The sequence below is a fragment of the Eumetopias jubatus genome, unplaced genomic scaffold (assembly GCF_037043125.1).
Source record: "Eumetopias jubatus isolate StellerSeaLion01/CBP00866 unplaced genomic scaffold, mEumJub1_p1.0 scaffold_17, whole genome shotgun sequence".
Taxonomy (NCBI): Eukaryota; Metazoa; Chordata; class Mammalia; order Carnivora; family Otariidae; genus Eumetopias; species Eumetopias jubatus.
The window spans coordinates 31534920-31557710 of record NW_028274823.1 but is presented as its reverse complement, the minus strand read 5'-3'; positions in this window follow the sequence as shown (position 1 = coordinate 31557710).

The window sequence follows — 22791 nt, the reverse complement described above, 5'->3', positions numbered from 1 at the left end:
TGCAGGGAGCCTCTGGCCGGCTGGGGACATGCTCTGGGACAGAAGGCGAAGGAGGGGAGGACACTGAGGGCATTCCTGTCTCTCAGACAAGCCCACTGGTTCTCAGCCTTGGCTGCACGCTGGAAGCCCCAGGGAGCTTTCCAAAATCCTGGTGATGAGGTCCAGAGGTTCTGGTTTAATGGATCTGGGGTGTAGCCTGCCACTGGGGTTTTTAAAAGCACCCCCCACACCCCTGCCCCGGGGATTCTGGTGTGCAGCAAAGTTCTAGAGCCTCTTATCTGGATGGTGCAGGGCGGGTGGTGTTTACTTGTTTTCCTTTCATTCATTTTTGCGTGAGCCCCACAATCTCCCAAGCACAACTCAGACTTCTATGGATAATACAAGAAAACATGCACCAAAGTGGAGGGGGTTTGAGGAGAGTGGAAAGAAAGCCTGAGCTTCAAGTTCCCGGTCTGTGCCGGATGCGTCATGTTTGCTATTTAAAAACCAGTTTTGGGAGGTGGCTCTTCCCAGGCTCAGTTTACAGATGAAGAGCCTGAGTCTTGGCCACGTTGACCACGTCGTCCACGTCCCACGGCTGTGGAACGGCAGAGCCTTACGTGGGATACACATGTGACAAGCGGTGGGTAGGAATGGAAGTCAGTGCTGTCGCTTTCAGACTGATTTCTCGAACAAAACATTTGAGGTGTCGGCTGGCGGAGGAGAGGGCTTGCGGAAGAACGGAGTCCCCAGCTCGTCTCTGCCCACAGGACGGAGGGTGGGGCGCAGAGAAGGCTATCTAGTGTCTCTTCTCCCATCAGACTCTGGTCAGAGTCAGTCTGGACCAGCTGCCCCAAGTGATTTTAAGGAAAGGTACCAGTTTCTCTTTCCCTCTCCTTGTAGCTAAATAGGTCCCCAGACCTAAAGTGAGTTGAATAGTGTGAATAGAAGAGGGGACCTCCCTCCTTACCTGCAACTGAGCACTCCCCGCCGCCCATACCAGAGTGGCTGCAAGTCCACCAATTACGTCATTGGGTTCAACCAGAAAATACTCATGGGAGCTGTAAATGGGGGGAGGCTGTTTAGTCAGTCACCATCACCTTGTGGATTACTGACGACCCTTTGGGGAGCGGGTCCCAGCCTCCTTGGCAGAGCCCTGGGTCCCGGCTGACAGCAGACACCACAGCAGCTTGCTTGCCACAGAAGCTTCTGGAGATGTGGAGGGAGCATTTGAGGTGAGGCTTAGAAGATGCTGAAAGTTGCTATCTAATGGATAAATTTATGCAAAATAATCATCACGGTGGCTTCCAAAACCAGTGACAACGCTGTGAGCAGCTTTTTGCTGTGGTGGCAAAAGTCTGCTGTATTCTGCCGCCAGCTCGTTTTGCTCTCTCAGGGTGGTCATGTGGGAGTGATGGGGCAGGGAAGAGAGCACCAGGTCCGGTGTGGGGGGAGATCTGGCGGGAGTCCCACCTGGCCACTTACTGGCTATCCCGCCTTGGGCAAGGAGCTTAGCTCGGAGCCCTGGTGTCTTCATATACACAGTGGGGACTTCTGCTTCCATCCAAGATGGAGTAAGAGGGACTGGATTTACCCTTCCACCTGAAACAATGAAAAAACTACAAACAGACCAAATACATGAGACAGAGGTTTTTCAAAACACTGGACATTAGGCCACAAAGTTCAGTGACCCCAACAAGCTCAGTGATTATCTCAGCTTCTGCCTTGTGTGAATTTCTAGGTCATGATGCCGGGAGAGGGGCCAGAGGCCAGAGGGGAGAGAAATGGGAGTATACTATTGTAAGGCTCTTGCACTTGATGTGAACTGGTAAAGTATCACTTGAAGGTAGACTGTGATCTGGTTGAGATGTATATTATAAATGCTAAAGCAACCATTCAAATAGCAAAGCGTTAGAGCTGATAAACCAATGAAGGAAATAAAACAGAACCATAAAAAAAAAAATACTCAATCCAAAAGAAGGCGAGAAAAGGGAGTAAAAAGCAGATAGAACAAACAGAAAACAAATAGCAAGATAATAGACTCAAGCCTAAGCCCAGCAGTAATCCCATTAAATGTAAATGGTCTAAACATCATTTAGAGATGGTCATATATTTTGCATATTAACCCCTAATCAGATATGTGCTTGCAAATATTCCATAGGTTGCCTTTTCATTTTGTTGGTTGTTTTCAAGAAACACACTTTAAACATAAGGACCCAAATATGTTCAACACAAAAGTGTGGAGGAAGGTATACCATGCTAACACTAGTCAAAAGAAAGTGGCAATGGCTATAGTAATATCAGAGAAAGTGGGGTTCAGAACAAAGAATATTACCTGAGTGATTTCGATCTACATATTTATATCTAATCTCTATCTAGAATATACGGAACAGTGATCTTTGTCTCATTGGATTTGGTAAGAACAAAGTGAGGTAATATCTGGGAAACCGCTTCATAGATTGTGAAACTGGATACCGGTGTCATGGACCTTAATGATTAGGGATTGGACTCTCTGGAGCCATACGAGAAACCGGGCAGCTGGGCTGCACTATTTGGCGCTGAAGGGAAAAGGGGAAATACCAGGCAGCGGCTGTGAGGTGGCCAGGGTAGGACTGGCTGGAGCACGGCCCTCAACGTCTGTGCAATTCTGCCCCCACTGGCACTCCTTAGACCTGGCAAGTTTACCAGGATCTACCAAAACAAGGGGCTTTCCTCAGCTGCAGAGAGAGATGGGCCCAGACAGAGCCCTAGTGCCATGCACCCCAGAAGCTTTGGTAATCTCAGCAGACGCGTGGCCAAAAAGAAAAGTCAAACAGTGACTGTGCTATGTCCCCTTTGAGCCTTTTCTCATTTATCAGTCTTATTTGGTTGGGGCCCGTATTCTCTCCATGTAACATTTAAGGAAATGGAGCCCAACATCACAGAGCCATTAAACCACTGAGTCAGAGTTTGGACCCATGCCGTAGATGAGAGCCCAAGCCTTGAACACAGCCCTGACCTCAGGGTAAGGCACGGGGAAGGGCTCAGCCGGCAGAGGGCTGCATCTAGACTCTGAAGAAGAGAAGGAGGGGGCAGAGGTAGCTCGAGCCCCTCTCCAGGCAGGGCAGCCCTGCATCTCCTCATCTTCCTCTTCCCCATCCCCATCTCCTTACCTGCCTTCAGCAGGGACCTGTGGGTGACGAATGGGGACCAGACGGCGGGAGGGAGCTGGCTCTGGGCAGTGGTGGTGAGCAGATGGGGATGCTTTGGGGCTGCTCCAAGTCAGGTGCTCCTGACTGCCTTCCATAGTGCGGGACGTCTCAGCCCTGCCTGGAGTCACACAGACCTTGGTCTAAGGAATGGGGTGATAGGGACTCTGGGGTGGCTCAGTCGGTTAAGCGTCTGCCTTCAGCTCAGGTCATGATCCAAGGGCCCTGGGATGGAGCCCCGCGTCAGGCTCCTTGCTCTGAGGGGAGCCTGTTTCTCCCTCTGCCTGCAGCTCCCCCTGCTTGTGCGCTCTCTCTCTGACAAATGAATAAATAAAATCTTAAAAAAAAATAATGGGGTAACAGTAGTGATGTAGTTGTCTGAAGGTTCTGTGAGAGCTGGGCAGTTCTTAATCAAGGGCGGCCATGCCACTTCTCTCTGCCCTGCTGCTCCCTTCTGGCCCTGCTCTCTCTCGCTCATGGATATGTGCTCTCCCCTCAGACCCTCCTCTGTCTTTCATGGCCTTCTTGGGGCCGGCGCCTCTGTTCTGCTGGGACAGGTAGGAGGATTCTCCTTCATAGCCCTGGAAGGAGCTATCGGTGGTGAGGTGCGGGGGCTGGGGTGGGGAAGGCATGAAGGCCAAGTGAGACTGAGTTGGTTTTTTTTGTTTGTTTGTTTTTTAGTGTTTCATTGGGTTTTTTAGAACAAATTGAGGTGAAACTCACAAAACACGATTAAACATTTTAAAGTGTACAATTCAGTGGTATTTAGTGCTTTCACAGTATTCTGCAACCACCACCTTGCTCTAGTTTCAAAACCTTCTCATCACCCTGGGAGGACACCATGCCTGTTAAGTACTCACTCCCCACTCCCCACCCCGCCCCCAGCCACCACTGCTCTGCTTTCCTTCTCTGCCGATTTGCCCATACAATATGTGACCTTTTGTGTCAGGCTTGTTTCCCTTAACATAATATTTTTGAGGTTTATCCAATTTGTAGCATGAATCAGTACTTAATTCCTTTTTGTGGCTGAATAAATTCCATCGTATGCGTACACCACAGTCTGTTTATCCATTCATTCTTTGATGGACATTTGGGTTGTCTCCATCTTTTGGCTGTTGGGGAAAATGCTGTTACGAACCATTGTGAGCAAGTTTCTGCTTGAGGACTTGTTTTCAGTTCTTTTGAGCACATACCTACAAGAGACACTGCTGGGTCATACGGCAATTCTATGCTTAACTTTTGGGAAACTACCAGACTGTTTTTCATAGCAGCTGCACCTCCTTTTAGTTTTTAAGATCATGTTATTCTAAGTGCAAAGATAATAGACTTGTAAAATTTTATACCATATTATTTTTCCATAAAATAATACACTATAAAATTTTGGAAATTATTGAGCAGTTTTTAAAAGTTTTAAAGTAATTAAGAATTATAAAATTGTATATAAATACATGCTTATTGTAACAATTCGAATCAAGATGTTTCTAGCAGAAAAATTCCCCTTTATCTGTTCCTCCACCTCTGTCCTATCCCTTTGCCTGACCAGTGTTAACCCTTTGGTCTGTATCTTTCCAAACATTTTCCAGGCATTTGAACGGTTTTTGAAAAAAAAATTTTTTTTACGCAAACATATTATACAATCCATATTATCTTGATTTGAACTCTTTCTATTCGTTTCTTGTGAATGTTGATTATTCTCAGTGACAGTGACTATCATAGAGCAGCCTTGGACAAAGCTGTCCTTTGGTGGCTGGATAAGGAATGTAGTTGTAATTTTCTTTTTGTTATCTGCATTTACAAATTTAAAAAAGGAACAGGAATTTCTTTTATAATAAGAAAAGTCAGGAAGAATGGGAGGCTTGGAGGCCCCGCGCACAGCTCGTACCTTAATTTAGCACTTACTTCACTCCTGGTTGTATAATAAGCTGTTTACCCTTTGCCTCCCTTGAGGGCAGATACGGCTTATTCATTTGCTGTCCTCCCTACTCCTGCAAAGTGTGCCAGGCATACTGGAGCTCCGGCGAACAGACGAGTGGCCCCTCCAGGGCTGCGGCTGAGGCTGCAGAGGAGAGGGTGGGTTCCGAAGACCCTCATGTGCCTTCAGGCTCACAGAAGGATGAGCGTCTTCTTCGGGGCCCGGGCCCTGGGTATTGACGCGCCCTGCAGGGGCATCTGGGCTGCCCTCCGTGGGAAGCTGGGGGGGAGCTCAGGGGCAGTTATTTATGGTGGCTCCAGTCAGGGTGCCCGTGGCAGGCAGCACCCAGCTGAGGAAGTAATTAGAGTGCTGCCAGGAGCAGGAAGCAGGGAGAGGCTTGGAGGCTCGGGCTCCCTTTCCAGAGAGATATAAATAGCCGGTCTGGTGGCGGAGGTGGAGAGCTGTATGCACAGGAATGGAGGTGGGGGCAGCCAGTGCCTGGAGGGGGTGGGTGGGAGCTGTCTTCTCGGGCTTGTCTGTCAGTCTGGTTTGGGAAGGTGCAGGGGGAGTGGCATTGGCCAGGAAGGCGCAGGTGGTCTATGCCAAGAGGGTACCTGGCTGAGGTCCTCCTGCCCCTGCCTGGGGTTCCCCCGTCTGTTCCCATGAGACTAGCCTGTCAAAGTTCACGTTCCTGCTTGGGTCTCAGACCCCTAGTGGGTCCACCATGAAAGTCCCATAGACCTGTGGTGGTCCCCCTTCCTGCCTGGAACTTTCTCCAAGAAGCTAGTAAGGGTCAGGGTGGGATTCCAGAGGCCAGGATCATTTTTAGCATTTCCAAGGGAACAGTCTCTGCTGGTGCTGGGCAGCTCTGTGCCTGACTCATCTGAAAACACTTTATAAATAACCTGGAGGAGGGACGTGGGCTGTCCGTTCTCATGCCCCACCATGCTCCGCAAGCAGGTTGCAGGTACTGAGGGCCCCAGAGCTTCCTAGATGTCAGAGCAGAGCCCCAACTCTGGTCGGGAGCCAGGGCCAGGGATGCTCTGGGAGGACAGTCAACTTCTGGTGATTGGCACTGCAGTGATTCTGGGGTCCCAAGGAGTCCTCCATTTGGCTGTGAGGTTGCCAGCACCCCCACTTTCTGTAGGGTGCACTGGGGATTGCTGGCTGGCCAACTTGCTGGATGACCTGGGACAAGTCATTTTCCGCCTCTTGGTCTTGGAGTCCTCACTGGTAAAGTGAGAGGGTTGAACTAGGCGAGTCTGAAGGTCCTGTCCAGCGGTTACATTTCTGACTCTGTGTCTGGCTCATTGTAAGTGTGGATGAGTGGCCGATGGGAGTGGGAGACAGGGGGATGAGCAGTGACCCACATCTGGAGCCTGTGTGCTGGACAAGGAGAATCTCTCTCACTGTCCCAGGTGGATACTTGGAACTCTCAGGCCAGGTGTCCAGGCCTCTGAAAGGTATGCTTAGATAGGGCCTGATTATTGTCCCTGAGGACTTGTTTCACCACAGAAAGCCTACGAGGACCTGGGAAGCTAATATGAGCTTGGCACATACTGTGCTCTTACTGCTAGAACATTTCTAACTTGTGAGGTAGTGAGCTCCCTGTCCCCGACTGAATGCAAGGATGTGGAGGAAGGGACTCCTCCCCGAGTGAAGAGCTGCAGTTCAGTAGTTCCTGATGTGGCAGGGCGTCAGGATCTTGGAGGAGTTTGTTCACAATACCTGCTGGGTGGGCCTCCCAGGGGTGGGGGCTAGGTGTCTCTGAGCTACCTGGCCCTCCTGTCAGCCATGCTGCTCACCTCAGAAGGCTGGGGCTAACTAGAACCCAGCTTCCCTTACCTTAAATGTGGCATGCCATTCAGGTTTCCAGTTCTTTTTAACCACAGACGTAGGGACAGTAGATGAAGATCAGCCACCCCAGGAGACCATGAATCAGCTGGCTTGGTAGCTGCCCAGAACCCAGACAGATGGCTTCCCTGGGGACCTCTGAGGACATGGCTAGCAGGCATCATGCTTGTGGGGATTAGGCACTGGAAAGGTTTGGAGGGAAACGGAACTAGAGCTGCTCTGCTCTGTCAGCTAGTCCGGGTCAGACTCAGCCCCTGCCGAGCGGGAGGCCGGTGCAGGAGGGAGACCAGGGCCACCGGCAAGCCCGCAGCCCTGATCAGACTCCCTCCTCCTCCTCGCTCACCCTGTGACTTCGAGCTAATCCCTTACCCTGTCCCGGCCTCTCGTTTGCAGAGTGAGGGAGCTGGACTTTCCAGTCCTCCCTGACCCGACATGTTAAACAATGCCTCGAAAGAACAGCAGCGGGGACATCTGCCTAGGTTCTCGCATCAAACATTGTTCTGACCTGCTTTGTGGTGGTGGAGTCTTTCCTCCTCCTTATTTCCCACACGAGCCCTGCCCTTTTTGATTTCCCAGTGTCTGCTGGAAGTGTGGAAGTGGCTGGCTTGGCCTGTCGGGTGGGAAGGCCTTGCGGCAGTGGGGCCAGAACCGTGGGTGGGGAGGGAAGGAGTGAGCCTATAGACATAGGCAGGCAGTGGGGACGGGCCTGGGGGCCCTGTGTGGCAGGGGCTCCTCGGTGGGAGGCCGGGGCCAGGTGAGCTGCCAGGAAGCTATAGGCACCGCCTCAGAGCTAGGCCTCTGGCCAGAAGGGGGATTCCAGGTTAATGGTGGGAGGAGTCCCCACGGGGTATGAGGCCAGGAGCATGGTGGACAAGTGCCAATGTATGAGACGATTCTGAAGCCAGACCTGGGTGAGGGATAGGGGTGGGCAGTGAGGCGTTCGTGCCATGTCCAGAGGGCCACGCCCCGGGCCAGGCCTTACATAGGCATTATTTCCAGTTCTCAGTGGCCCTTTCCAGAGGACATCATCGGCCCCAGTTTACAGACGATGAAGCAAGGCCCAGGCTAAACAGTGTTCTCACAGCCACACCGCCGGTAAGAGGCAGAGCAGGATTTGAACTCGGGGCTGGCTGATTCTTTTAAAGCACAGAGGGATCCCTCTGCATCGTGTACCTCCTCTTCTGTTGCAAGCATCGTTCTCCAAAAGCATGATGGCAACTGTCAGCCTGAGGGTCTGCACCTATCTGTCCCAGGTCAGTGCTGTGTGCCCTTAAGTGAATATGTAGGGAGGAAAGGTGCTTTAGAATAAAATTGCACTGGAGAAATTGGAAATGTCCTAGGATAGCCCAATACAGTATCTGCAGGATATTGAACCTGGTTGCAAAACCACTGGGGAGATATAGGGAAGAAGTGCTGGTCCTGGCCTTGACTTGGTGTGGTGTTCAGGAGGCTAGCTGCAGGATGGTTGCGGTGCTGGTATTTCCAGGAGGAAGACATGGACCACCACGCTGCAGGCAATCTGGGAGGGCCCCCCAAAGATGCAGAGCTTGAGTTGTCTCTCAAAGGATGAGTTGGAGTTTGCGTGGCAGTTAGGAGTGAAAGAAGAGCATTCTAGGCTGTGGAATGGCATGTGAAGAAAGCTCAGAGGCCTAAGAGGCTGTGGAGTTGGGGAAATTGGGGTAGCTGGATGGGACTGGTAGATGGGGCTGGGTAAGTGGGGGGTGTGAGAGACAGTGTTGGACGGGTGAGTGGGACCAGATCGGGGACTTTCTGACTTTGAGTCTCTGTTTCCTTAACTGTAAGATGGGAAAAATAAGGCCCTCTCTTTGTACAGGGTTGCTGTGAGATTTAAACTAGCTAATGAAATAAAATGAGTGGCACTGGGCCTGACACAGGTTGAATAATTGGTATTGTTATTGTAGTTGTTAGTGGTGATGATGGTGATGGTAATGATAGTAATAACCAGGCTTTCCAGTTCCACTTTGGTCTATTCTTAACATAGCAGCAAGAGTGATTCAGTGAAAACACGGGGTAGATCATGTCCCTCCTTTGCTCACAAACCTTAGGGGCTCCCGGAAGCCATGGGCTTTGTGATAGTCTCCCAGCCCCTACGTGGCCTGACTTTCCTCTAACCTCTTCCCGCGTGTCTGATGCGGCTTCCTTTCCATCACCCCTCTCTAGGCACACTGGCCTCTTTGCTGTGCCTTGAACATGCCAGGCTACTCCTGCCTCAGGGCCTTTGCACTTGCTATTTCTGTGTACTGAACTGTTCCTCCTCAGAAATCCATATGGCTCACTTCCTAGCTCCTTCAGATCTTTACCCAGATGTCCTCTCCTCAGTGAGGTCTTTGGCTAAGCTATCTAAAATTGCCAACTGCCTCCCCTCCCCCATACCGGCACCCTCTATCTCCCTTCCCTCCTTTATATCCCTTCTCTACACCTATCACCTTCTAACAGACTGTGTGTTTGTATTGTGTATTGCTCGTCACTCCCAGTGGAACAGAAGCCCCACGAGGGCAGGGTTTTTTGTCTGTTTCGTGCCCTGCTGTATCTCTAGCACTAGCTCAGAATTGGTGTTCAATGATACATGTTGTTGTTTTTTTATATTATTGTCTCTGGAGCATGGAGGGTAGGAAGGAGGGTCTGACCTTCCTTGCTGGGAGTGGTGGCCCATGACCAGGGGCCTCCGAGCTCACCTTGCTTCTTCAGAAAGGCATTTCTTCAGTCCCTCCTGTCTCTCTAGCAGAAGCCCAGGAGCTGCAGGCTTCTAGTCAACAACCTCATCCCTCTGTGCAGGCCTGCCCACTTATTTCAAAACACAGTCCCCTCCACTTGCTCAGGGGCTCCCTCCCTGCCAGAAAACTCAGTGCACTCAGCGGGGGTGGATGGTTGGCAGCCTGCGTCCCGTCTTCTTCCAGAGGCAGTTCCCTAGGTCCCAAAGCAATCCAGTGCCTGGGAGCTCCAGAGCCTGTGTGGCCTGACTTAGATCCCAGGGGCAGGGCCTGGGATGCAGGCCTGCCCATGCAGCTGGAACCCCACTCTGAGACCTCTCTGAAGCTTCCCTGGCCTTATGCATCCCCACTCTTCTTAGATCCCTGGGCTGAGACCAAACACGGGAGAAAAGTGCCACAGTCACTCGGGTCACTCCATCACTCCGCTGGGCCGGGCTCCTCCTCCTGTAGGAGTACCTCCCCAGGGATCTCTGAGGTGCCCTCCCCTCGCAATAGCCCTGGTCCCAGCCCCTACTAAAACTCGCTGACTCCGTGTCCCACTTGCTTATGGCCAGCTGGAGTGGCTGACAGTCTGATACATTTCCTGTTTACCGTGTCCCCTCTGGGACCTTCAGAGATATAACGCTTTAATTCTGAGGTGTGGCTAATGGAATTGCAGGCTGTCACCAGTGGGATTTTGGAATACACGGGCCTTTAGTCTCTGAATTCCCACCAGGGCAGTGGAGACTTACTGGAAAGAGGACAAGATCTGGTTTAAGACAGATGGGGATTGGACAGACTTTCCTCCTTAGCTGTGTCACCTTGGGCAGGTTGCTTACCCATCGACAAATGGGTGTAGTGAAGGTACCACCTTTCTCCTTGGGGGGCTGTGAGGATTAAGCAAAAGAATATAGATGAGGCCCTTAGCTCGGGGTCATGCACAGAGTGAGGGCCAACAAATGGGATGCTAGTGTGGCTACAGGATGCGGGGTCTGTCCTCCTGCTGAGCGCTGAGCCCTAGGCAGGACCCAGCCGTCCCTGGCCTCCCCAAAGCAAGGCAGGGGTCAGCTGGTACCCTGGAGCCTGTCTTGGCCGCGAGGTGAGGGTTCCTCCCCAAGGCCTAGCTTCTGTCTGGCTGTGGGTCTCTATGCAGGCCTGGGGCCATGGGGGCAGAGGGGACCATCTCCATCCGGTCCTTCCGGCTGGCTCTTTCTGCTCTCCCAAGACAGGGCCTCTGCTGAGGTAGGCGGGTCACCCCGGGGCCTATGAGGGAATCCCTGCCCATTGTGTTGGCCAGACCCTTTGCCACTCATTGGCTTCAATTTCGGAAGCTTTGGGAAGATTCTGATTTCCTGCTGTCTTGTGTATAAAATGACCCTAATGAGGGAAAGAAATCCAGACATACATGAGGAACAGCTGTAAGGCTGGAAAATTTCCAAATAGCAGGGTGTCCACTTGGTAAGGCCCTTAGGCTCATGAGGTCCACCCTCCTCTTTTAGATGATGGAGAACTTGACATCCAGAGAGGGACTATGACCTGTTGAGTGTCACACAGCTAGGAAGATGCAGAGCTGGGATTCAAACGCAGGTTTCCTAACTTTTCATCCAGTGCTGCCTGCACCGCACCCCACCAGCCAGACCCCGAGCTTGGAATCCAGTTCCCTGTGACCACAGAGCCCGAGCAAGTACCAGTATACCATGCTGCCATCACCTCTTCCCCTCTAACAGCTGACCCCGGCCTTCTAGAGAGAGGCCACCATACTTGTAGAGTCTCCCAGGCTTGGCTTAAGATGGGCTTAAATGCCTCTGGGGTGGTGCCCCACTCCTTCCGTTAGGAAACCGCTGCCCAACCTCAGAGCTTTCACTGGGAGGAATGGTTCCTGCCACTAAGCCTAAAATTCCCACCGGATTCCATTTCACGTAATTATACCCTCTCGTGTCCTCCGCAGCGCTGCTCCCCCCTCCCCCCACAGGGCTCCACACCCTTAGAGTCTTGCATGCAATTATCCTATTTGGCTCAACTTGGCAAAGCCCAGAGGTGGGTCTTTTCATTTGTTACAATTATTCCTTTTCCCCGTTCCTGCATCGTTTCAGACATTTCATCTTGGAACATCCTCCAATTTTAGGGTCTCTTTCTGGACTGGTGGTTGCCAAGAACGCAGCACGGCAGTCAGGAAAGATCCCCTCAGGAGCAGATGGAGGAAGGGAGGGTCCTCACTGGGCAGAGTGTGTCCAGGCTGCCACTCACAGGGGTATCCGGAAGGCCTTCCGTCCTCCCTTCCCGGATACCCAGGGCTGCCCGAATACCAGTTTGAAGGCAGAGGCGGCTTAGCAAACATCCTTCTGGGCACAGAGGGGGTGGATGGAGCCCTCTTGGAGCAGGGATGTGAGTTTGGACCTGCGTCCATGTCTCCCCTGTCAGCCTGCTCTCACCACCCTGGTCCACCTTTTTTATTCCTTCAGCAAACATTTATTAATCACTTGCCCAACCTAGAGCTAGGAAGCGTAATACTGTGCTAAACAAGAGGCATATCATCCCTACCCGCAAGGAGCTTATGTTCTAGTGCCTGAGAGAGGAGACAAACATGCAGAGCAACAGATGAAGGTGAACATGTGAGGTGCAAGGTGGTCAAGGGCAGAGTCCAGGGACAAAGGGAGAGGGGCTACCGAAGTGGGAGATCCAGGAAGGCCCTGAGCAAGTGGCATTGAAGCTGCTGCCCTCCAGACTTCTGGTTTAATTAAATGTCTTTTTTGCCCAAACCATGTTTGTAGGATAATCTTTTGCAGCTCAAACATCCCGGGTGATAGGGGTGACTTTGTGTGGTTTTCTTTCTCTTGCTTTTTTTCTGTTACTCTGTTCTCTCTTGTGCTCCTCAAAATCACATTCTCAGAAGAGTCAGTAATATAGTTCCTGTCAATCCTGTTCTTCTTGAACTTTCTAGAATACTTGACACTATTCATTCAGGCTCTCAGAGGACTCTGCCTCCTCGGGCTTCTGTGATGTTCCAGGGTGCTGGGTCTCAATCTGACACCCTTTTCTTCTTGCACTGATTCCTTCCCACCACAGTCTACCTTTGCTGAACACCTTTTCAGACTAGGAGCTGAACTCGTCTATCTCCAGAGGTCATTTTATTTACTGCTTAGAAGAATCTTGTGACAGCATTTTTATACCCACTTCACAGATGGGGAACCTAGGCTCTGCGAGGTTAATGAACCTGCCCGAGGCCATCCAGTTAGTAAGTGACACAGCTGGGATTTGAACTGAGGTATCTTTGACTTCGATGGCATCATCTTGCCCCAGGACAGTCAGTCTCTTTCTCATTGCTCTCTTTATCCCTCTTCCATGGTCAAGTGACCCATTTTTATGGCGTCAGCTATGACTTCTATTGAGAGACCCCCCAAGTCTTAACCCATAGTCTTTCGCTTAGTCCTAAAAAATCATGGAAGCCTCTCCTATCCTTTACACCTGGCCTGTATAGAGTTACCTAATCTGCCTTCGTGATTTCTGACCATGGCATCTCCCAGCCATGGTGATGGATGGACAGTCCTGTGTTCTTTTTGTCTACCCCCCACCCCCGTTCATCTCATGTACTCAGTCAGAAGCAGTGGCCTGTGGCGACTCCATTTAAAATGTTTCTTGAATCTGTCCCTTTGCCCTCATTCCTAGGCAGTGACCCATCTTCTCCCCTCTGTCTAGCACAATAGCTTCCTTCCTGCTTCAGCCCCTCCCCTCTATTCCCTCCCTGAGATGCTCCCAGATGACCCGTTCCAGTACATTGCTTTCCTTATGCTCCTCACTCTCTGGGCTCCCTCATAGGCTCCCCATTGCCTCACTCTAATGGCTCTGTGTTATCTGGCTGCAGCCTTGTCTCTCTGGAGTAGTTCCAATCAGCCGCGTGGTCTGCTGTTTCACACGCACCTCCCCAAGCCTGCCTGGTTCCCCTCTAAATAAGAAACACCTCGTCTTTCAGAATCCACCTCTGGTCTGTTGGGCCAGGAGCAGGATCCAGTCACCAGACCCCTGGGATCTCTCCCACCTCACCTTTCCCATGATACTTACTGTCTCTGTAGGTCACTGGGGCACCTGTCATCTGCTCACTGTGTCATGGTGTCTAAGCTGGGTTTCCCAAACAGACTGCAAAGTGCTTTGCAATTGGAACCACGCCTCTCCCTGCCCGGGGCTCAGTGTTGGAGAACTGGATGGAGACATCCTTTGTCCTATAAATCAACCCACCTTCCTGTACAAGTATTGCCTGAACATCTATTATGTCCCAGGTACTATGCTGAGTGCCGAGAATGCAGCTGAGGAGACAAAGTTCCTGCCTTCAAGGGGCTTGTGGTCTAATAGGGAAGATAGACAAATAAATTTTAGAAAGTATGATTGTTTTGGAGAGCAAGTATAGGATACTCATAATAGGGGCGCCTAACCACAGCTAAAGTGCCAGGGAAGGCTTCCCCAAGGAAGTAAATTTTATATTTTACTTTATTGTATATTTTATTTTTTACAGTTCTCAATTTTTTATTATTAGATTCAATAAAGAATAACATTTTGATGAATGTAATCAGAACAAACAAAATGTATGGAAAAAGAAAATAACTGTGCTATCTAAGGTAGTGAATTTTAAATTGGGACCCGAGAAGATTTATCCAGGTGAAGAGGAGGGAAAGAATGTTCCAGGCAGAGCCTATATGAAGGCTCAGAAGTGACACAGAGTGCAGCGTAGTTGAGGGGCTGAAAACCGAAAGTCTGAGACACCTGCGGCTGGCCTGGAGGGTGTGAGGCAGAGAAGTGCTGAGCAGGGGGCTGGGAGGGATGGGCAGGGGCCACATGCGCTGGGCCTGGGAGAAACAGGAGCCTCGGCTGTTGTGGCCTTGATGACGAGACGGTGATGCTTTTCCAACTAAGGAAGCTATAGATCCAGGGAAATATCAGGAGGCCCAGAAGGAGCAGAAATAGATGACACGGAGGCAGGGAATGGTGAAGTGGCCGGCAGAACTCTGGACCATGTAAACATTCCAATCACTGGAACCTGCTCTATGACCTGGCCAGTGGTCAGGAATTCCAAAAGCTCTGTGGGAGTTTACCAGGCAAAGCACGGTAAGATGAAAGCCATGAGAGGTATCTATAAAGTCCCGTGTTGGGAGTGGGATGGTTCAGGAAAGCCTTCCTGGGACGGATGGGCTTTGAGATGTTAGCTGAGAGGTGGGACTCATAGTGCGGGGTGTTTGGGCTCAGGACTGCGTTCTCTTCTTCCTGGCAGTGTCCAGGGCCCAGGCCTTGGCTCATGGCCTCTGGTTGTGGGGCCCATGGTGGCTGTCACCCTTGAAGAAAGCATCTCTGTTCCTTGCACAGTAGGAGCTATCCTTGGGGTAGGGGGCTTGGCGGTTCTCGACACTCCTTTCCCACCTGGCCCCCACCAACCTAAGCCAATAGCTACTTTCTTTCCAAGGCAATTGGATGGACTTGTCCAAACACACAAAACCACTAAATGGGTCTGAACTGAGGTCTTGATCTATTATAGCACCACCCCCAAACCGTCCAGAAGCATTCTGTATCATCTCTAAAATAAAATTTTCTTTTATTATCATTATTATTTTTTATTTTTTTTAAAGATTTTATTTATTTGACAGACAGAGACACAGCGAGAGAGGGAACACAAGCAGGGGGAGTGGGAGAGGGAGAAGCAGGCTTCCCGCGGAGCAGGGAGCCCGATGGCGGGGCTCGAACCCAGGACCCTGGGATCATGACCTGAGCCAAAGGCAGATGCTTAACTGATCGAGCCACCCTGGTGCCCTGTTTGTTTGTTTTGCTATAAGTCCTTGTCCCTGGTTGGAATTTTAAACTAATTGCATGTATTACTTTGATAAAAATAAAAATTAAGTTCAAATAGTACTGTAACTATATTGGGAGGTGAGGGTGGCAGTGTGAGCTAAGTGCTCTTTCGTCAGTGTGGAAAACAGGACAAGGTTTCTAATGTTAATAAATCAAGATATAGAAGTACAGGCATCTCATTTAGCAATGTAAAGGAAACTATTGGAAGAATTTAAAGGAGAAACAGCTAAAAGAGTGAAAAGTCATTTCTTCTAGGGGAAAAACAATGGAAGGTGGGAAGGTGGGAAGAGAGAGTAGGCAGGGGACGCTTGCCCTTTATTATAAACCTTTTGGTATGTTTGGATTTTTAAAACCATGGGCATGTGTTACTTTGATGATTAAAAAACCTTATTCTACTGAGCGCTGGGGGTGGCGGTGGCCCATGGGGTGTCTTGGGGGCTGCAGTAGAGAGTGGGGGGCGGTGGGGGAGGTAAGCTGTGCCTCCCTTTCTTTTATTTGTTTTATATCTCTGGCTTTCATGCAAGATTTGGTTTGAACAAAGGGTTCTGCAGTTGAAATTGGTTTGAACTTCATGATCTCTTTTGGCTCTCATAATTAATGGTGCTTTACAAGCACCTGTTACTCTTTATGCTCAGACCTGTTTACTTCCTCAGGGAGTCGCCATCCCTTAGAAGCCTTGCGTCTTCTCCCAGCTGGCCATGGCTTGCAGTGATTGGTGAGTTTGTGGCCAGTTTGCATGGCGTGGAAGTGACACCTGCAGTCAGTCATTGGGTGCTTCCTACTTCAGGGGGCCCCGGAGGCCTTGGTAGAGCAGGGGTCCTCTGAGTACTCTGCCTGGCCCCCGGCACGGGGGCTGTTGTAATGGCAGGTGAGCATTTCGGCTAAGGCAGTAGCTGTGAGTTCTCATAGACTCTTGCCTCCTACTCTGCCTCCTCTAGGGGAGGGAGGGAGAGAGAGAGAGAGAGGGAAAGGGAGAAAATGGGGGAGAGAGAGAGGGGGGGAGAGAGATAGGGAGGGAGAGAGAGAGGGAGGGAGAGAGAGAGGGAGAGAGACAAAGAGGGGAGAGGGAGAGGAGAGAGAGGAGAGGGAGAGAGAGAAGTAGAGGGAGACTATGAATGAAGTCAAGAAAGGGAGGCAACTCCCCATTAGCTTAGTCACCTCCTAGTGACTGCACTTCTAGACACGTGTCACCGTTTGCCTGTTCTGGTACTATTTTTAGGGCGGGTCCCCTCCATTCATGTTTCTGGGGCCTTTGCAGTCATCCCTGTTGCTGTCTGGCAGCTGCTTTCCTGAGTTTTCAGGTTCCAGAGGTTCTGTGTTCCCAGGCACCTTTCCTGCCTTCCTGCCTTTGCACGCCGTGTTCTTCCATCCACTGTCTGGGGAATAGGGTACCAATCCTTGAAGTCCAAGCTCAAATGTCACATAGTTCATAAAACCTTTCCTGGACCCCAACTCTGAGGAAGCTCTCTACACCTTAACACTTACCACAGAGCCTCATCATCACTTGCTTACATTTTGGCATCCTGGAGGGGTTGGAAACACCCCGTGGTCTTCTTTCAGCCTGGCGTAGAGTGCTCAGTAGCTGCTGACTGAGTTAAATGAAACACAATTGCTGATCTTTCCGTGCTTTAGGAAATCTTGCTTGGCCTAGAAGAAATGTTGCTGTGGGAAGGTCTCCAGCAAGTTATCTCCATTAATCTTTTCCTGTTTTCCTCTTGAAAGACGAGACTCAGAAGAGTCAGGTAACATCTAGAGAAAGCCTCCTATACTTGGTGGGATCCTATCAGGGGAGAGAGAATTATTTTACTGATCAGAGAACCGAGGTTCAGAAATATTGCGACTTGCTGATGGTCACACATTAAATTGAGCCAGAGGCTGAAATCCATGTCATCTGACTCCAGGGACACTGTTTCCTACCACACACTTCCTTGGTAGTCCCCACAATGTGCTCTGAGATCACACCATTAAAGACTTTACAGACCACAATTTCCCCCTCAAGCATTCATGCAACCAGTTTCCTTGCAGACCCAAGGGTTGAGAATCTTTCTGTCTCCCCTTCTTTTTCATTTCCCTGACATTTGCTAGCTCTTTCCCCGTCTCCTCTGCAGTCTACAGGAGTTCATTTCTCTCTTCTCTCTTTCCAGATATCATAATTTCCAAATCTTTTGACTGGTTTCTTTTTCTGACTGTGGTCCTTTTTTTGGAGACTTTCCAACATAGCTGCAGATTGGAGGATGATAACAATGAATTAGTTAGTAGATCTTCTTTGATGTTATTTTGTGGGTGAACTCATTAATTTATGACAAAAACATCAAAGAGCTCCGCTCCTGCATTGGACTGGCTTGTCCCACGGCAGCTGGGTAATAATGATTAGTCAGATTAAATCTCAACGTCTTCTTCTGCTTCAAGAGTTAAAGTCCAAATGACTGGGGTGTGGGAACATCCCATCCTGTAGCATCCCATTGGCTTTGAGCCAGTACAGAATGAAACTCCCCAGTCCAAATGTGGATCTCTCTCTCCATGGTCTCCACTTTGATGCCTCTAAGCCTTGAGGTCTGTCATGATTGGTGTAGCAACTATTGAGGCAGTGTGGGGATAAAAGCCTGAGGCTGTTAAAGTCTCTTTCCAGTCAGGGGAGCTGGATATTAAAAGGGATCACTCATCCTTGCATGGACTAGCTCAAGGTTCTCCACAGAGTCCCAGTCCTGTAATTTCGTGGGAAGGAGAACTCTCTCTGGGCCACACAAGAAAAGTGCCAGCACCACGTTCAGCACATAGCAAGCTTTCCATATGTAATGCTTGACTGGACTCTTCAAGAAAGGTCATGGTGCATGAAGTCTCTGGCTAGTTGAAGAGGAGTAAGAAGTAGAGCTCAGGTCTTTGCTTATATAACAACACCTCCTAACCTGTTCACATCGATGGCCGTTTACTTTGCTTCTTTCACTTTATTCATGGTGGAAAATTGTCTGTGCTCCTCGCTAAAGCCATTCCCTCCATGTTGACCCTGGATTGCATCCTTTGCTGACCTCTTAAGGGCTTGTTTCTGCAACCAACCCTCTCCTTCCTGAGGCATTGGTGTTTCCCTCTTTCCTAGATTATTTCCATCAGCAAATAAGCTCTAATGTTTCCCATCTGAAAAGAGCCTCCCTTGTTCCCACTTTTCCTTCAGGCCCCTGTACTACTCTTCACTCCCTTTGACAGCAAAATGCATCACAAGACTTTGTCTACACTGTTAGTATCCCTCCTTCCTCTCCTCCATTCAAACTCTGAAACCCACTTTAATCAGGATCTCGTCCCTGTTCTCCACTGAAACAGCTTTTATCAAGCTCATCAGTGATCTTCTAGCTGCCAAGTCCCATGGTCATTTCTCAGTCCTCATCCTATTCTGCACACGAGCAGCTGTCAGCATAGCTGGTAAGACTGTGTTACTAGGTTTCTTGCTTGGCTCCGGGACACCACTCTCTCGTGGGTCTCCTCCTACCTCACTGGTCACTGTTCTCACTCGCCTTTCATCTTCCCACCCTGGAAGTAACAAAGTGCCCAGAATCAGTTCTTGGACCATTTTTCTAGCTATACCCACTCCCTAGATGTTCTCATCTGGTCCCATGGTTTTAAATACTGTTCACATACTGGTGGCTCTTGATGTTATATCTCCCACCCTCTACCTCGCTCCTGAAACTCAAATGCGTGTTCCTCTTAGATGTAAAATATGCCTATCAAATTTTAAACCCAAATCAACGGAATGAAACTCTGTGTTCTCTACCCTTTCAGGCCTACTCAGTCCTTAGGCTTCCCTTCTCAGTAAATGGCAACTCCTTTCTTCCAGTGGCTCAGACTTCAAAACTTGGAATCATCTTTAACTCACTTTCATACCACACCCCTAGTCTATCAACAGTTCTTGCCAGCTCTACCTTCAAATTGTATCTAGGGTCTGGCCATTTCTTACCACCTCCGCTGCTACTACCCTCGTCTAAGCCACCACCACATCTTGCCCAGACTACTTTAACAGCCTCATAACTGGTATCACTGCTTCTGTCCTTGCCTTCCTCCCCCTCCCAACCCAGCACTAGCATCCAGAGTAGTCTTTAAAAAACTGCAATTAGACAATGCCATGCCTCTACTTTAAACTTTCTAAGGCTTTTGATCCCACTCTCTGAATAGAACCCTAAGTCCTTATCAGGGCCTGCAGGTCCTGTGTGACCTGGCTCCGCCTACCTCTCTGATCTCAGCTCCCATCTCTCTTCCCCTGGCCCGTTCCAGTCTAGCTACACAGGTCCCCCTGCTATTCTTTGTACATGCCAAGCCCACTCCTGCCGCCCGCCCTTGTATTGTTCTCTAAGCTAGTCACCCTTCCTTTAGGTACCTACGTGTTCTTTCACTTCCCTCAGGCCTCTGCCCAGATTTCACCTTATCAAAAACACTTGTGCTGACTATCCTTTCTAAAATAACCCTCCTCTTGTCACCTCTCTTTACCATGCTTTACTTTTCTTCCTAGCAATGATTACAACTCAACATATTTTATACTGACTTGTTTATCTGCCATTGATTGTTATCCCCATTAATATGTAAATTCAATAAGAACAGAGTCTTTGTGCATGTGGTCATTGCTGTAGCCCAAGCTCTGAGAATAGTGTCTGATACATAGTAAATTTCAACAAATATACGTTGAATGAATAGATTTGTTGAATGGACTCATCTAGGTCTCTTGTTATCAGATAAAGAGAGTGGTTTACAGATAGTTGTTTAATTAATATGACCAAAATCAAATGTGAGAAACTGGGACAGATACCCATGGAGATCATCAGATTATGCAGCTATTTAATACTAGTGACCATCATGGGATTCACAGATATTTTCAGTTTGCCCCTTGATGCCAAATCATTGGCCAAGCTCTAAAGTGGGATGAAACATCTGCCTTTAACTTCTTTGGCATGTCATTTATCCTCTGGGACTCAGTGTGTTCTTCTGTGAAATTGGCAGTTGAAGATATGATTACTGCTCTGCTGGTTTAAGGTCTACAAGATGCTGAAAGGAGGCAATATGGTTAGGAGGATCAACCACAAAAGCTCTGGAACTTGATTGCCTGTATTTGAATCCTGCTCCCATTCCTCACGAGCCACATGACCTTGGGCAACTTTCTCAGTTTTCTTATTTGTAAAGTGGGAATAATAAAAGGATAATAATCACATTTAATTCAAAGAGTAATGTGAGAATTACATAAGACAATACATGTAAGGTACGTAGCATATGGTTTGGCACATAGTAAGTGCTCAGTGAGTGTTATTAAAAATGAAAAGTTCTGAGAGGCCATTGCAATTCATGTATTTTAGGGGCAGTAAACTACCCTAGAATATTAGAAGATATGAAATCTGAAAGGGTCTGATAATGTGGTTAGGTAGAATGTCCTTATTCTTTTTTTTTAAAGTTTTTTTTTTTTTTTAATTTGACAGAGAGAGACACAGCGAGAGAGGGAACACAAGCAGGGGGAGTGGGAGAGGGAGAAGCAGGCTTCCGGTGGAGCAGGGAGCCTGATGCGGGGCTCGATCCCAGGACCCTGGGATCATGACCTGAGCCGAAGGCAGACGCTTAATGACTGAGCCACCCAGGTGCCCCAGAATGCCCTTATTCTTGAAGAGGCATGGTGAAGAACTGAAGGGTAAAGCTTCTCAGTATCTGTCACTTATTTTCTAGTAATCTAGGCTAACATATCTCTGTTTCTATATCTATCAATAAAATGTGGCAAAATGTTAACAAATGTTGAAGCTAATTGGATAGTCTGGTTATTGTACTATTCTTTCAACCTTTCTGTATGTTTGAAAATTAAAAATAAAAGGTTGAAAAAAAGAAAAAAAGAAAGGACCCTAGAAATAGTCTAGTGAAGTCCAACCGTCATTTTTTGGAAAGAAGCTCAGAGGTGAAGCTTTTGACCAAGGTCGTAGGCAGAAGGAGCTTGAGCCAGACTCCAGGTCTCCTGGCTGACCATCTCTCCCTTTGTGGGGGCAGCTGCTGTTGCCCCTCAAGCAGCAGTGAGCTGCAGAGGAACAGATTCAGCTTCCCCCAAAAGACCAAGGGGTGTTAGGGATGTGTAAAAAGGCACTTGTGTTGGTGTTTCCTTTTTGTTTATTAAGCACATAGGTAGGTCATTTGGTTGGAAGGTATGATGTCAAAAATTGTGAAGGCAGCACCAAGGCCAGACCTGACATCCTGGGTAAACCAGTTTGTCACAATCTGTTTGTGTTTTTTGAGTGGTGGTGGTGGTGGATTTGTAAACGCTGGGATTTCAGGGGAGAGAGGGAAGAGTAGGGGTAGGGGCCAGGGTCAGGAAGAGCCATGGAGAGACTGGCTTAAATTCTGGAGCTCCCTGAAAGAAGGGACCCCCAGGGTTTCTCTGGGAATGAAATGTAGGCACGTATTTAAAGAAAGGAAATGATTCTCTGCGGTCTGCAGCATTCTCCTCTAGCTGACAGGGTTCAAAGCAGTGAAAAGAAGAGATGAGGGAGGAGGGAATGCCCATGCAAGTCTGGGGAGGGGGGAACAGAGAAGGAACCGGGGAGAAAGAAAAAATACCTTAGAGGAAGCCTGGGCCACGGTGGAGGAGGGGTTGGGGGAAGGGTACTGGAAAGGTAAAGAGGCCGCACGTGGGGGCCTGCGAACGCGTGGAGGACTGTCAGCCTCCGCCAGCTAGAGTGTCTTGCCCCAGAACCGTCCTGCCTCTCTCTTCTCCGGGTCTGGAAGTCTCAGGAGGCCGCGGTAGCGAGCGCAGAGCTCCCGGCGCTCTTACTAGGGGGAAGGGCGGGCAGGAGAGGCGGGGCCTCTGGGCCGGGCGGGAGCGAAGCCTCTGGCCGCGGGCGGGGCTCCTCTCCGGCGGGCGGGCGCCGGAGTCTGGGGGCCGTGTTTCCCCCTCCCGGTCGGTGGAGGCGCCTGGCCCCTCCTCCCCCGGCCGCCCCCACCCCCGCTGCCGCTGTCAAAGATAAACTGGGCCGTTGCTTGCAGGAGCGGCGGCAGCCGGCGATCGGGCGGTGAAGAGCCTCGGGCGCGGCCTCGCCTCCCCGGCCCGGGGCCCGCATCAGCACCGCGGACAGCACAGCGGCCGTCGCCAGGACCTAGGCGCCCGCTGGCCCACCAACCCACCGGCGCCCGGGCCCGCGGCGTTCGCATCAGCACCGTGGACAGTACCCCGGGCCCCTTCTCGCCTCTGCCAGCCCACCTGCTCCCGGAGTCAGCACCGCGGACAGCCCCCCGCCACCCGCCTCGCGGCAGGCTCGGAGCGGTCAGCGCCCCTGGAACATGGCCACTGAGGTAGGGGGCGAGCGCC